Raw genomic sequence first — 12,520 nt, 5'->3', positions numbered from 1 at the left:
GTAAAGGCAATTATGGTTAAGTCCATGAATGCAGCATTTACCTTGAAACTCTTATTGGCAAAGTGAAAAGGAAAATGAAATGCTATGCTACTTTCCTATCATTAGGGGCAAGCCCTATTGCTAATGAATAAATTATTATAGGATTTGAATTCTAGGAGCTGGAGTGATAGTGCCGCAGGTAGGATGTTTGCCTTGCACATGACAGACCCGGATTCAATCCTTGACACCCCATGTGATGGCACCCCCCTATCCCAAGCACTGCCAGGAGTTACTCCTAAGCTCAGAGTCAGGAGTAAACCCTGGGCACTGTGTGGTGTGGGCCCCAATCAAACCAAAACAAAAGAACAATTTGAATTGTATACACACTTACTCCAGGGGGTTCTGGATGCTCAGATGGTTTCTGGGTAGGAAGAGCCTCCAGCTTTTTCTGTCTTTCTTCACTTGTAAACACAGATCATCCAGCCACACATGCTAGGGGAAAAGGGAGCTCAGACAGAGAAGGGAGCACCAAATAAAGGGTGTTGGGAGGATCCTCCCAGGATGGGAGATGCATGCTGAAAGTAGACTCTAGACCGAACATGATTGCCACTCAATGCCTCTTTTGCAGACCACAACACCCAAAAGGAGAGAGAGAACAAAAGGGAATGCCCTGCCACAGAGGCAGGGTGGGATGGGGGGATGGGGGATGGGAGGAATACTTGGATTCGTGGTGGTGGGAAATGGGCACTGGTGGAGGGATGGGTACTTGATCATTGTATAACTGAAACGTAAGCACAAAAATTTGTAATTCTACAACTGTACCTCATGGTGTTTCACTAATAATAAAAAAAAAGACATAGCTTTGGACCCTTAGGAGGTTCAGGTTTTCTGTTGTGGTCCTAGAGAGTTATTCCATACCACACCAGTTTGCTGCTCTTCAGTGAAGTCTGGGCGACCATTCTCCGTGGACACCTGGTGAACTCCCCTGGGTCTGCCCATGAGCTGAGAGAAGGCTCCACAGAGACGAGGGAGGCATAATCGTGAGTCTGGAACACTGAGACATCTCATTTCATACTGGGGGTTTGCCCAAAGGGCGCTTGGTAAGATTTAGGAGAAATTTACTTAGGTCTTGGGGATGGAGGATGGGGAATGTTTCCATGGTGGGACTGCAAAAACGAGTAGAGAGGGTACAAGTCAAGACTTCTCTGGAGCCTAATACATGACTCCGGGAAAATCATTGAAAATCTAAATAAAGGGAACACATGAAATAAAAAAACAAACAAACAAAAGGCAGCAGATTAAAAGGGGATTTAATAATGAAAATTATTATTACCATTGATTGAGTTTAGACTGGGCTGGAGTGATAGTACAGCGGGTAGGGTGTTTACCTTGCACAAGGTCGACCTGGGTTCGATTTCTCCGCCCCTCTCAGAGAGCCCAGCAAGCTACCAAGAGTGTCCCGCCTGCACGGCAAATCCTAGCAAGCTCCCTGTGACGTATTCAATATGCCTAAAACAGTAACAACAAGTCTCATAATGGAGACGTTACTGGTGCCTGCTCAAGCAAATCGATGACCAATGGGAGGACAGTGCTACAGTTTAGACTGTCTACCCCTTGATATAGGATAAAGGGTAGACCTGGAATTAGAAAGTTTAGAAAGTATCTGGAATGGGAAGAGGAGTCATCCCCCAAAGTGGGCCCCCAAGTCTGACTCTGTCAAACATAACTGATGTCAACAGACACATTTCTCTGGTGAGTAAAGAGCTTCTTCTGGCACAGTGCCCTGGGCCAGTGGCCTCTGACAACCCCTGCAGAGCACAGAGGAGAGTCAGGCCCAGCAAGCCTACGTGCTCTGAGAAGAAAGACCATGGGAGAAGATGTGGATTCAATTTCTAGCGGAATCTGTACTGGATGATGGATTGAAAGATGAATTAGAGATCTTATTAGAATTGAGCGGTCCTTGTGTAAATGTCCTATTTTTATAGCTTTTATTTTTTTTCTTGAGGTTTTCCTTCTAACAACGCTTATATTAGGAGGGCATTGCCACACATTTCTTTGCTTAGTCTCAATTAAGATAAAAAAAAAGGGCTGTAAATAAAATATTTTGAGAGAGAGCAGTGACTCGTACAGAGAATAAACAGATTCGCTGGTGTCTTGGCTAAACTGATAGACTTATTGCTTTTTTCCCAGAATGGACTTTAAAAGAAAGAGAAGGGATATTTTTTTTTCTTCCCAAATTGAAATAACTTGTCTTTGTAGATGTTGTAATATAGTTCCATTAAACACACACACACACACACACACACACACACACACACACACACAAAACACCTCCAGTCAATTCACAAGCCTTTACATAGTAAGTGAAAATAATGCTCTCTATTAAAAGTGAGCACACATTGCTTATTGCTAACGCTTTAGTTATTTTTTCCTGATTTTTTTGGGGGGAAACCTCGCTGTCCTTGTGATATAAGCTCTTCATAGCTATTGGTGGGCAGGCAGCTACGGGCATGTGTGGCTACACGGTTCCATTTTCGCCACTTAGCTTCACCTTCATCCTTCTGCTGGCTTCGTGATGCTCCATTTAATACCCTTATTGTAAATTGTTAACCGGTCGCCAAGGGTGAACGTTTAGGTAGTTTTTTTTACTTCAGTCTTGAGGTTGCCGTGCAGGCTGCTGTCACAGAGAACCAGCTGGCTGGAAACTTGAGGCAAGCACAGAGATGCTCTCTCACCTACGTCTCCAAGAAGGTGCTGCCGTTCCATGCCCTGATGACAAGGAAGACTCTTCCTCCCTCTTATACACTCTGGGGAGGCGCAGTTGTGGCAGTTCTTGGCAGACATCTTCCTCCATCTCTGTTACAGTCTTCCCCTGGTCCCTGGTGTGCCCTGTAGCGTGGTCTGCCTAATGCTATGACCCCAGTAAGATTCCAAAGCGAAGTTCTGGGAGGCATGTTGACGGGCAGTGAGCCATTCTTCAGCCTAATTGCAATTAGAAATCAAGAACTGATGCTAAAGTGAAATGAGTCAGAGAAAGCGGGACATAGAATAACTGCACTCATTCGTATAAAGTAACAGAATGGGAGACGAACTCCCAAGGATAATAGAGATAAGGGCCAGGAGGATCGCTCCATGGCTTGGAAGCTGGCCTCACATGCTGGGGAAAATGGCAGCTGGGACAGAGAAGGTACCACCAAATAAAAGATGCTTGGAGGGCCTGTTCGGGATAAAAGATGTGTGCTGAAGGTAGACTATAGACCGAGCATGATAGCCACTTAATGCCTGTGTTGCAAACCCTAACACCCAAAGGGAGAGAGAGATTAAAAGGGGATGTGCCTACCACAGAGGCGGGGGGTGGTAGGAGGGACACTGGGAACATTGGTGATGGAGAATGGGCACTGGTGAAGGGATGGGTACTCAGTCATTATATGACTGAAATGTAATCACGAAAGTTTTTAAGTCTGTAACTGTATCTCACGGTGTTTCATTAAAAATCTTATTTAAAAAATTTGGTTTATCACATGATGCCAGTTCTCTGTTCCTCTTTATCCAGACTTGATATAAATAAATAAGTAAATTTTCCTGCAGTCTTGTAGGATTAAAAAAAGAGTACTGATAGCTAGAAGGTGCACCGTCTTGTGGCCTTGTGTGACGCCAGCCTGTTCCCAGGATCTGTAGTCCCCTTGCATTTGCCTCTCTGTGTGATGCTATGTGAGGTTGCAGGTGAGTGAAGGAGTGAAGGCCCCCCCCATCCCCCACTCCTGATACATGGACTGTCAGATGTTAGAGCATAACAGAGGTGAAGCCCTCAAGGTCTGCTACTTCTCTGTCTTTCCAGCTCACTGCACTCTGGTGTTTTTTTTTCTCCTGACATGTGTGAAGTGTTTCTTAGATGCTCCCTGTGTCCCTGTGTGGACCTTCACCTGCCTTCCATGCAATAGCTCTTCCTCCTGTTTGCTGTGGCTGTGGTTGCTTATGTTCAGAGCTTTCTTTCCTTTTCTTTCTTTGCTATTTTTTTGCTTTTCGGGTCACTCCCAGCGATGTACAGGGGTTGCTCCTAGTTCTGCACTCAGGAATTACTCCTGGTGGTACTCAGGGGACCATATGGGATGCTGGGAATTGAACCTGGGTTGGCTGCGTGCAAGGCAAAAGCCCTACCCGCTGTGCTGTTGCTCCAGCCCCTCAGAGCTTTCTTTAATCACAGTTTTTCTATTGTGTGAGGTCAGATATGCAGCTTTTGCCTCGGCACCCTTTCCTTGCCTGAGGGTGCCCACGCTCCCTCACCCCACAACTTCCAGGAGATCATCTAGGCTTTGGTGGGTGACTTTCAAGCTTTGCTCTCCTTGCCTGCCAGAAGGCTCAGTATCCTTTGTGTTTGTTTGCTTTTTGCTTTTTAGGCCACACCTGGCGATGCTCAGGGGTTACTCCTGGCTCTGTGCTCAGGAATTTCTCCTGGCGGTGCTTGGGGGACCCTATGGGATGCTGGGAATCGAACCCGGGTCAACCGTATGCAAGGCAAGCACCCTTCCTGTTGTCCTATAGCTCCAGCCTTTCAGCATCCTCTTTTAATCCCAGATGTTGTGCGTCTCCTAGAAATTCTTCCACATTTCTGTTCAGTGGATTTGCCCACTCTGCCTTCAGGGCCTTGCTGATTTCTTTTTTTTTTGTCTCTTCCTTCTTATTTTTTTTTCTGTATTCTCTGTATGGTCATGAATTTGGAGAGAGGTTTGGGTGTTGGCAGAGGTGAGATGATTTACTGCCAGGAAATACAGTCTGGCCGCTAAACCACAGAGACAGCGGCAGGCAGGCAGACGGAGGGAAGGTTGGCCGTTGCAGAGGGTGAACTGTGAGGCTTGCAGGGCTCGGTGCCTTTCTTCAAACTGAGCATCGGCTCAGCTCGTTGTTTTGAATGAGGACAACATTGCAAGAGTTCAGTCAGCAAATGCTCGCTTCTAGGGAGAATTTAAGAGTCAAGTTTTTTGAAGATACCATTAGCTTCAATATCATGGAGGGTTTTGCCAACTTTGTCTTCAACGTACCTGATGGATTCCGGTGTGATGTTGAGGTCTTTAATCTATTTTGATCTTACTTTTGTACATGGCATTAGGCAGAGATCTGAGCCCACTTTTTTTGCATGTAGACATTTTTGCCAGCACAATTTGTTAAAGAGGCTTTCCTTGCTCCACTTCACTTTTCTTGCCCCCTTATCGAAGATTAGATGATCATATGCTTGAGGGGAGATGTCAGCGAAGTCATGAAATTTACATACAAGTGGTACTACATGGAAAGTATCATGTTAAGCGAAATGAGTCAGAAAGAGAGGGATAGACATAGAAAGATTGCATTCATCTAGGGAACATAAAGTAACAAAATGGGAGACTAACATCCAAGAGTGGCCGAGATTAGTACCAGGAGTTTTGCTCAATGGCTTAGAGGACAGCCACACATTCTAGGGGAAAAGGGAGCTCAGATAGAGAAAGGAGCACTAAATAATGGGTGTTGGGAGGATCCTCCCAGGATGGGAGAAGCATGCTGAAAGTAGACTATAGACCAGACGTGATTGCCACTCAATGCCTCTTCTGCAAACCACAACACCCAAAAGGAGAGAAAGAACAAAAGGGAATGCCCTGCCACAGAGGCAGGATGGGATGGGGGGCGTGGGGGGTGGGAGGGATACTGGGACCCGTGGTGGTGGAAAATGGGCACTGGTGGAGGGATGGGTGTTTGATCATCGTATAATTGAAACCCAAGCACAAAAATTTGTAAGTCTACAACTGTACCTCATGATGTTTCACTAATAAAAATCTAAAAAAAAAAAGAGTCACGTTTTTCATAAATGCTGCTGGCCCCTTTTGCTTCTACTTTAAGTGCTTTCCAAACCCATTGGTGCCCATCTCATGCCCTTGGGTTTTGAATTGGACCGAGCACACTGCAACTCAGGCTGAGAGATGGGAGGGTGCGTCCAGCTCTTTCCACCTTTCCTTCCCAGGAACCTGAACCCACTGACCACCCTCTGCTCCACTGACCCCCCCTGCTCCCATGATGAAGTCACCCCCACATCTGCCCTGGGGGGGCAGTGCTTGCCTCCTTCTCCTTACTTCCTGCTTCCCCTTTCTCTTCTGCCTCCAGCCTTCAGGCACCTGGGTCTCTGCCCCCAGAAGCTTTTCTCCCTCCTGACTGAGTCTCCTGGAGATAACTACCAGATAATATAGGTTCTGCTGTGTGGAACTTTCTCAGGGACCCCTTTTGAAGGCGCCCAGAGAGTTGTTAGATAGCTTGTGACTCACCTCCCAACCTTCCCTTCTTTTCTCCATAGCATCCATCAAAGACAAGAAATTATGCTGTGAATGAATGAATGCCAGCAGATTGGGCTCCACCAAGGCAGAAAATATTCAGGACTGTACTTGCAGCCTCTTGAGAAAATGTCTAGCAGGTCATTAAAATTCATTAAAATATTTTATGATTGAGAGCAATCTAAGTGGTTCAGAAGTTCCTCAGTTCCTCGTGTGTGTGAGTGTGTGTGTGTGAGTGTATGTGTATGAGTGTGTGTGAGAATGTGTGTGTGTATGTGTGTGAGAATGTGTCTGTGAGTATGTGTGTGCGAGTGTGCGTGAGTGTATGTGTGTGAGAGTGTCTGTGTGTGGTGTGTGAGAGTGTGTGAGCTTGTGTGTGAGTGTGTGAGAGTGTGTGTATGTGGTATGTGTGTGAGTCTGTGAGAATATGTGTGAGAGTGTGTGTGAGTGTGTGAGTATGTGTGTATGAGTGTGCATGTGTGTGCGCACATGCATGCATGCTGCATTTAGGAGAGGAGGTGACGGTGACCAAACCCATTGCTTTCTTGCCTGTCACATGTCACCTGGCTGTCTCTGCCTTTTGTCTGTCTGGAGGGGGGGGGGGGGGGCTTGAAACCCTTCTTCAAACACCAAGAACGCTCTTCCCCGCATCCAGCCTAATACCTCGGATGACTTCCCATGTCCTAACATACACTAATGAAAACAGGATGCTGGTATTTTTCCTATTTTCTCCATTTTCATATCAGTATGAGGGATCTATTTAAAATACTTAAAAAATGTCAACTTCCTAAGCTGGGAGAAAGTCAGCAGCTTGAGCTGAGCCTAGTAAGCACCTGACCCATGTTTGGTCCCAGAGAGTTTCTTCACCATGCTGGGGATGGCCCTGAAGGCGCCCCAGTGCCAGCGAGGTGGTCGGTGTAAGCGTAAATACTCAGGGTCCATCCAGCATCATGTCCACAGGCTCCCTGCTCTGAGCTGAGAGTCCCAGAGTGGCCCCTGGAACACTGAGCACCACTTGGGAGACTCTTCCAAAAATAAAGAAATAAGCAATACAAAGGGCAAGGTCTTCCTTACAAAGTCTATAGAAGGTCAGGGGAGAGAGCGCAAAGGTGACCTCAGTGGACACGGTACCAGTTTGGACCCTGGGCCCCTTCTTGCCCTCCATCCCCACAAGCACCATGCAGGAGGTGGGTGGGGGTGGTCCCAGAGGGTCAGCAGGCGTGGTCCTGGTGGCCCAGCATCTTTGGACCCAAGCATTGAAGAGACTGACCAAGTTCCTCCAGGAATGGTCCAGTGCTCTCTGAGCACTGCTCAGGAGCCACCCATCCCCCAGCCCAAGTCCTTAGCTATCACGTCAAAAAGCTCCCAAAGTTTCTGTCTTATTGCAGTCTCACTTTTTTCTGTGCAAACGTCAACAGTGAATGAGGGGTAGGGGAGCTGCCTTCAAGACCCCGATTCAACCCACACCACCAAAAGTCCTGGGGGTCTCTTCCAGGTACAGTGCTCGACTCAAGAGCACTGGAAGGAGAGGACTGTGTGAGAGTCCTCAGGAAGGTTCCCCCGTTGGGTCCTATGTCACATAGGACTGAAAGAGCATGCTTCTTACCTTGCGTCTTTTTGGAGACACAGGACAGGAATGTGCTTCCGCGGGAGCCAAGGGCTTGGCCCTCGACAGAGGTTCCTGGCTGTGCACATCTGCTGTGCAAACAAACCACTGATTCCTCAGAGGCAGGGGACAGACAGAAGGTGCCCTGTGAAGGGCCGAGTGAGCATTTCATAAAACTCATGTGTTTTATATAGGATGGAAAACTTAAATAAGAACACGGTCTAAAACACATATTAAAAACCTATGTTTTTTTGGGCTGGAGCGATAGTACAGCGGGTAGGGTGTTTGGTTTGCACACGGCCAACCTGGTTCAATCCCCAGCATCCCATTTGGTCTCCCAAGCACCGCCAGGACTAATTCCTGAGTGCAAAGTCAGGAGTAACTCTTGTGCATGGCTGGTTGTGACCAAAAAAGAAAAAAAAAAAAAGAAAGAAACCTATGTGTTTTACATAGGACAGGGATTTGTGTGGGGTAAGTGAGTAACAGAGTTTATTGAACCAAAAGAAAAGTGAGTTTCTGTCTAGCTCCATTTTGGGGAGGGAGTAGTGCTCAGGACTTCCTCCTGGGTCTGCACCCACTAATCACTCCTGGCAGGGCTCAAAGGACCATACCGGGTGCCAGGGCTTGAATCAGGGTCGGCGCATACATGACATGTCCCCTACCTGCTGAAGTATAGCTCTGTCTCCTGCATATCTCTCTTGAGAACTTCAATCCAGTGAAATCTCTTACTTCTTTAGTTAATTTAAAAACACAATTAGATGCCGATGACTCCTCTGATAGCCGCTTGATTCCTTGTTTAAAAGGTTGGTTGATTTCTTTCTCCTTGCCATGAAATAAGTAAAGCCCTTTCATTTAAGTCCCAGTGGAATATTGGTACACATTAGTTCTCGACATCCCCGTAATTAAGATACCACCTGTGAATCCACAGAATCCCTGAATTCTCATTTCTTTTATTAGAAGGGTGGGTTAGACACATTTGTGTCCAAACCGATCATCCATGTCCAAAATGAACAAAACACTTGGGCAAAATATAACCTTCTTATATAGAGTTTATTTCCAATTCATGCCAGGGAAATGGTGAAAGGGTCTGTTCAATGTTGGAATTTTGTATTCAAGATTCTGGGATAAGTGGTGGAGTAAACAGAAGCACCCAGAAAAAGGATTTTGGGGTCATCTTCTAGCTTTTAACCCGTCTATACTCAAGGGGAAGGTTTAGTGTAGTTTGCAGCAGGTAAAAAAAAAGTTTTTAGCACAAGATAACAAAATAAGCACTTGAGGAATTATTTTCATTCTCTCTTAACAGTTACACACATACACAGGTACATCATCCTCTGCTGTGTGTCAATGCCAACATATGGAGGGCTTGAGTGAGACCCGAAGAGATGGAACAAGAGTTCCCTCACTTCACTTTGTTCAGAGATTTTTGGTCAGATTCTGAAACTCTGAAAGGGTTCGGATGTTTGCAGAGGACTCCAAGAAAAAGGTAAACTCAGAGATCTTTTATTCCTCATCCACCTCAGACACGCTCCCATGTTACTGGTTGGAACAAGGATTCCTTTTTGTCCCTCAGCCCTCCATTAACAGCTCACCAATTAAAGGTGAAAAACTGCTTGACTGTGAAAAGTTTCCAGCTTCTTAAGAAGATAAACTGGAACTAAAGACCCCTTTGTTCATTATCCTTTGTTTCTGATGGAGTTACCTTGAAGAGTAGTAAGAATATAGCAGGCAATTATTATTATTATTATTATTATTATTAATTTTTCTTTCTTTTTAATTTTTTACTTTTTTACTTGGCTGGAGCGATGCCTTGCATGCAGCCAACCCGGGTTTGATTCCTTCGCCCCTCTCGGAGAGCCTGGCAAGATACTGAGAGTATCTTGCCTGCACGGCAAAGCCTGGCAAGCCACCGGTGACCTATTCCATATGCCAAACACAGTAACAAGTCTCACAATGGAAACGTTACTGGGCCCAGCTTGAGCAAATGGATGAACAATGGGAGGACAGTGCTACAGTGCTACAGTGTTACTTTTTTTTAATTGAATTACAAAGCTGTTTATGATTAGATTTCAGGCAATTATTCTAAAAAGAACTGCCTTGAGATTTTTTACTTCATTTTCATCTTCCTGCTATCATGAAAGCTATACTTCTTTAAGGCTTTCAAACAACTAGCTTAATTTTCATATTGATTCATTCAGGGACAAAACAAAACTTTGTATAAGCTGAATGGAAAATGACTCTTTTGTGGTGCAGAACCTGTGCTTGCATTGAATTGTAATGCGTGGAAGTGTTCTGTCCTAATTAAACATTTAAATGAAGAGCAAGTATAAATGGAAATCTGAAAAAGCAAGTGAATTGTGACATAGTTCATCCATCTCGAGATGAAGGCTCTCATCAGTTCTTAATTTTCAGCTCATCCAATTGTCCAGGCTTCTAAAGTGTGCCCACACATTGTAAGGGAACATTCTTCAGAGCTTATGATGATCACTAAATTGGCAATATTCTTCACTTCCACAGACCTATCAGGGAGGGGTTTCAGAGTGCTTTATTATCTAATTAAACCTCACAACATGCTGCACTTTTATTAATACATAAAGAGATACGGTACATTGAGTATCTGACTTTATTGCATAAGATGGAAAAAAGGGGTAGGTGTATAAATCTGAGTTTGAAAATAGAGCATCTAAGCTGCTACAGTCTTGAAGAAGTCTTAAGTCTTCCAGAAATTTGAGGTTCAATGCAAAAGGCCTACTTACATAGAGATAATCCGGTGCCACATTTATAAACTATAAAGTCCCAGGATCAGAGAGATAGTACAGTGAGTGGGTAAGATACTTGCCGCTGACCCCAGGTTTAATTCTTGGCACTGCTTGCTATCCCTGGAGTACCACCAGGAATGACCCATGAGCACATAATGAGAAGGAACCACTGAACTACAGTGCTCAGTGGTTTTTTGGGTGTGGTCCCCAAAAAGATAATAAGAAGTTTCAGCAATTTTTTTTTCATTTTGTAAGATGATGTACTCTAAGATCTAATTTCTCTCTGTTTTTTAAATTTCTTCTTCCTTCCTTCCTTCCTTCCTTCCTTCCTTCCTTCCTTCCTTCCTTCCTTCCTTTCTTTCTTTTTTTCCCCAACCACACTGAGTCAGAGAAAGTCCTACTCCACCTTGGCTAGCAGAGTGAGTTTTGATTTGCTCTAAAAGAGGACATGGAGTTTGGAACTTTCTTGATAGCAAAATGATTCATTTTGGGAAGTCTGGTGAATGACTCTTCCAGGTGGAACTTCACGTTCTTCTTTTATCTGTTTTAGAGCTGTGTGTTACCTGGCATGGAGTAGATGCAGAGTAGATGCTAACAAAGAATCAAAATATTGGTTCCACAAAATTTAGTGGGTGTGGAAGAAAACTCCCCTGCCAAAGAAAGGATTGTTATGCATGACATTTTCCTCTGTACAGGACTATGAATCTTGCCAGATATCCTCAGGAGAAAAGCTATATGGAAATACAGACTCTAAGAACATTGCAAGAAATGATGGGCCCAATAAAATCCACAAGTATTGCATGTATTTATGAGAATTGAGAGTATGTGTCAGTTAGCCACTGTTGTTAAATGGAATCTCTATGGTTTAAAATAATAAGTGCTTGTTATTATTCATGAATCTATACGCCTTCCAGGGCTGGACCATGCTTCTTGCATGTTTGAAGGTGGAGAAACAATAATGTATTCTACAGCTTGGCCTGGAAAATGTGATCCCCAGCCTCAGGCGTGTTGAGAGAGAGGCAGATACGGTCCCTGGGGACCCGCACACAATCACTTGGGTTCAACTCTTTTGATTAAGGCCACAAAACCAGCTGAGATGAAAGGCAGAAAATAGCCAGCTTGGGCTGGAGCAATAGCACAGCAGGGAGGGTGTTTGCCTTGCACGTGGCTGTCCTAGGTTCAATTCCCAGCACCCGATATGGTCCCCTGAGCAATGCAAGGAGTAATTCCTGAGTACATGAGCCAGGAGTAACTCCTGTTCATCACTGGGTGTGACCCATTTCATTTCATTTCATTTCATCATCCTGTTAATCGTCGATTGCCTCGAGCAGGCCCCAGTAACGTCTCTTTCATCCTAGCCTGAGATTATATTCACGGCTCTTTAGGAGAATGAGACCCATCATTGTTACTGGTATTTGGCATATTTGGTACGCCATGGGGAGTTTGCCAGACTCTGCCCTGTGGGCAGGCTACATTCGATAGCTTGCAAGTTTGTCCAAAGTAGGAATGAGATAATATTCTGATGCATTCGCGGCCGCGCGGTTCCGGGATCTGGATTTTATAGTCTCTGAGTCTTGGCCGCTGATGGGATTACACGGCGCCAGGGGGCCAGGTGGTGGGTGTGACCCCCGCCTACTGGAATTTGGAGGATCTGGGTGGAAGATGCTCGACTCCAATTCGAGTAGGCTTGGAGGTCTCGGCCCCGGAACCCGCGTGGCTTTGTCCCTCTGCCAGTACCTTCATGTGTGCGGAGAGTGGTCTCAGCATGGTGGTGGCTGGTCCTGGAGGTCTTCAGCTGCTGGAGCCCTGGTCGGGGCGGGGAGGAAAGCTCAACCCGCTCCCCTCCAAGGGGCTCCGGGAAGGAACACCCAGGTGCGGGGGCAGAA

The sequence above is a fragment of the Sorex fumeus genome, unplaced genomic scaffold (genome assembly GCF_029834395.1).
Source record: "Sorex fumeus unplaced genomic scaffold, SorFum_2.1 ptg000008l, whole genome shotgun sequence".
NCBI classification, from domain to species: domain Eukaryota; kingdom Metazoa; phylum Chordata; class Mammalia; order Eulipotyphla; family Soricidae; genus Sorex; species Sorex fumeus.
The sequence above is the reverse complement of the archived record's forward strand: the minus strand, read 5'-3'. Positions refer to the sequence as shown.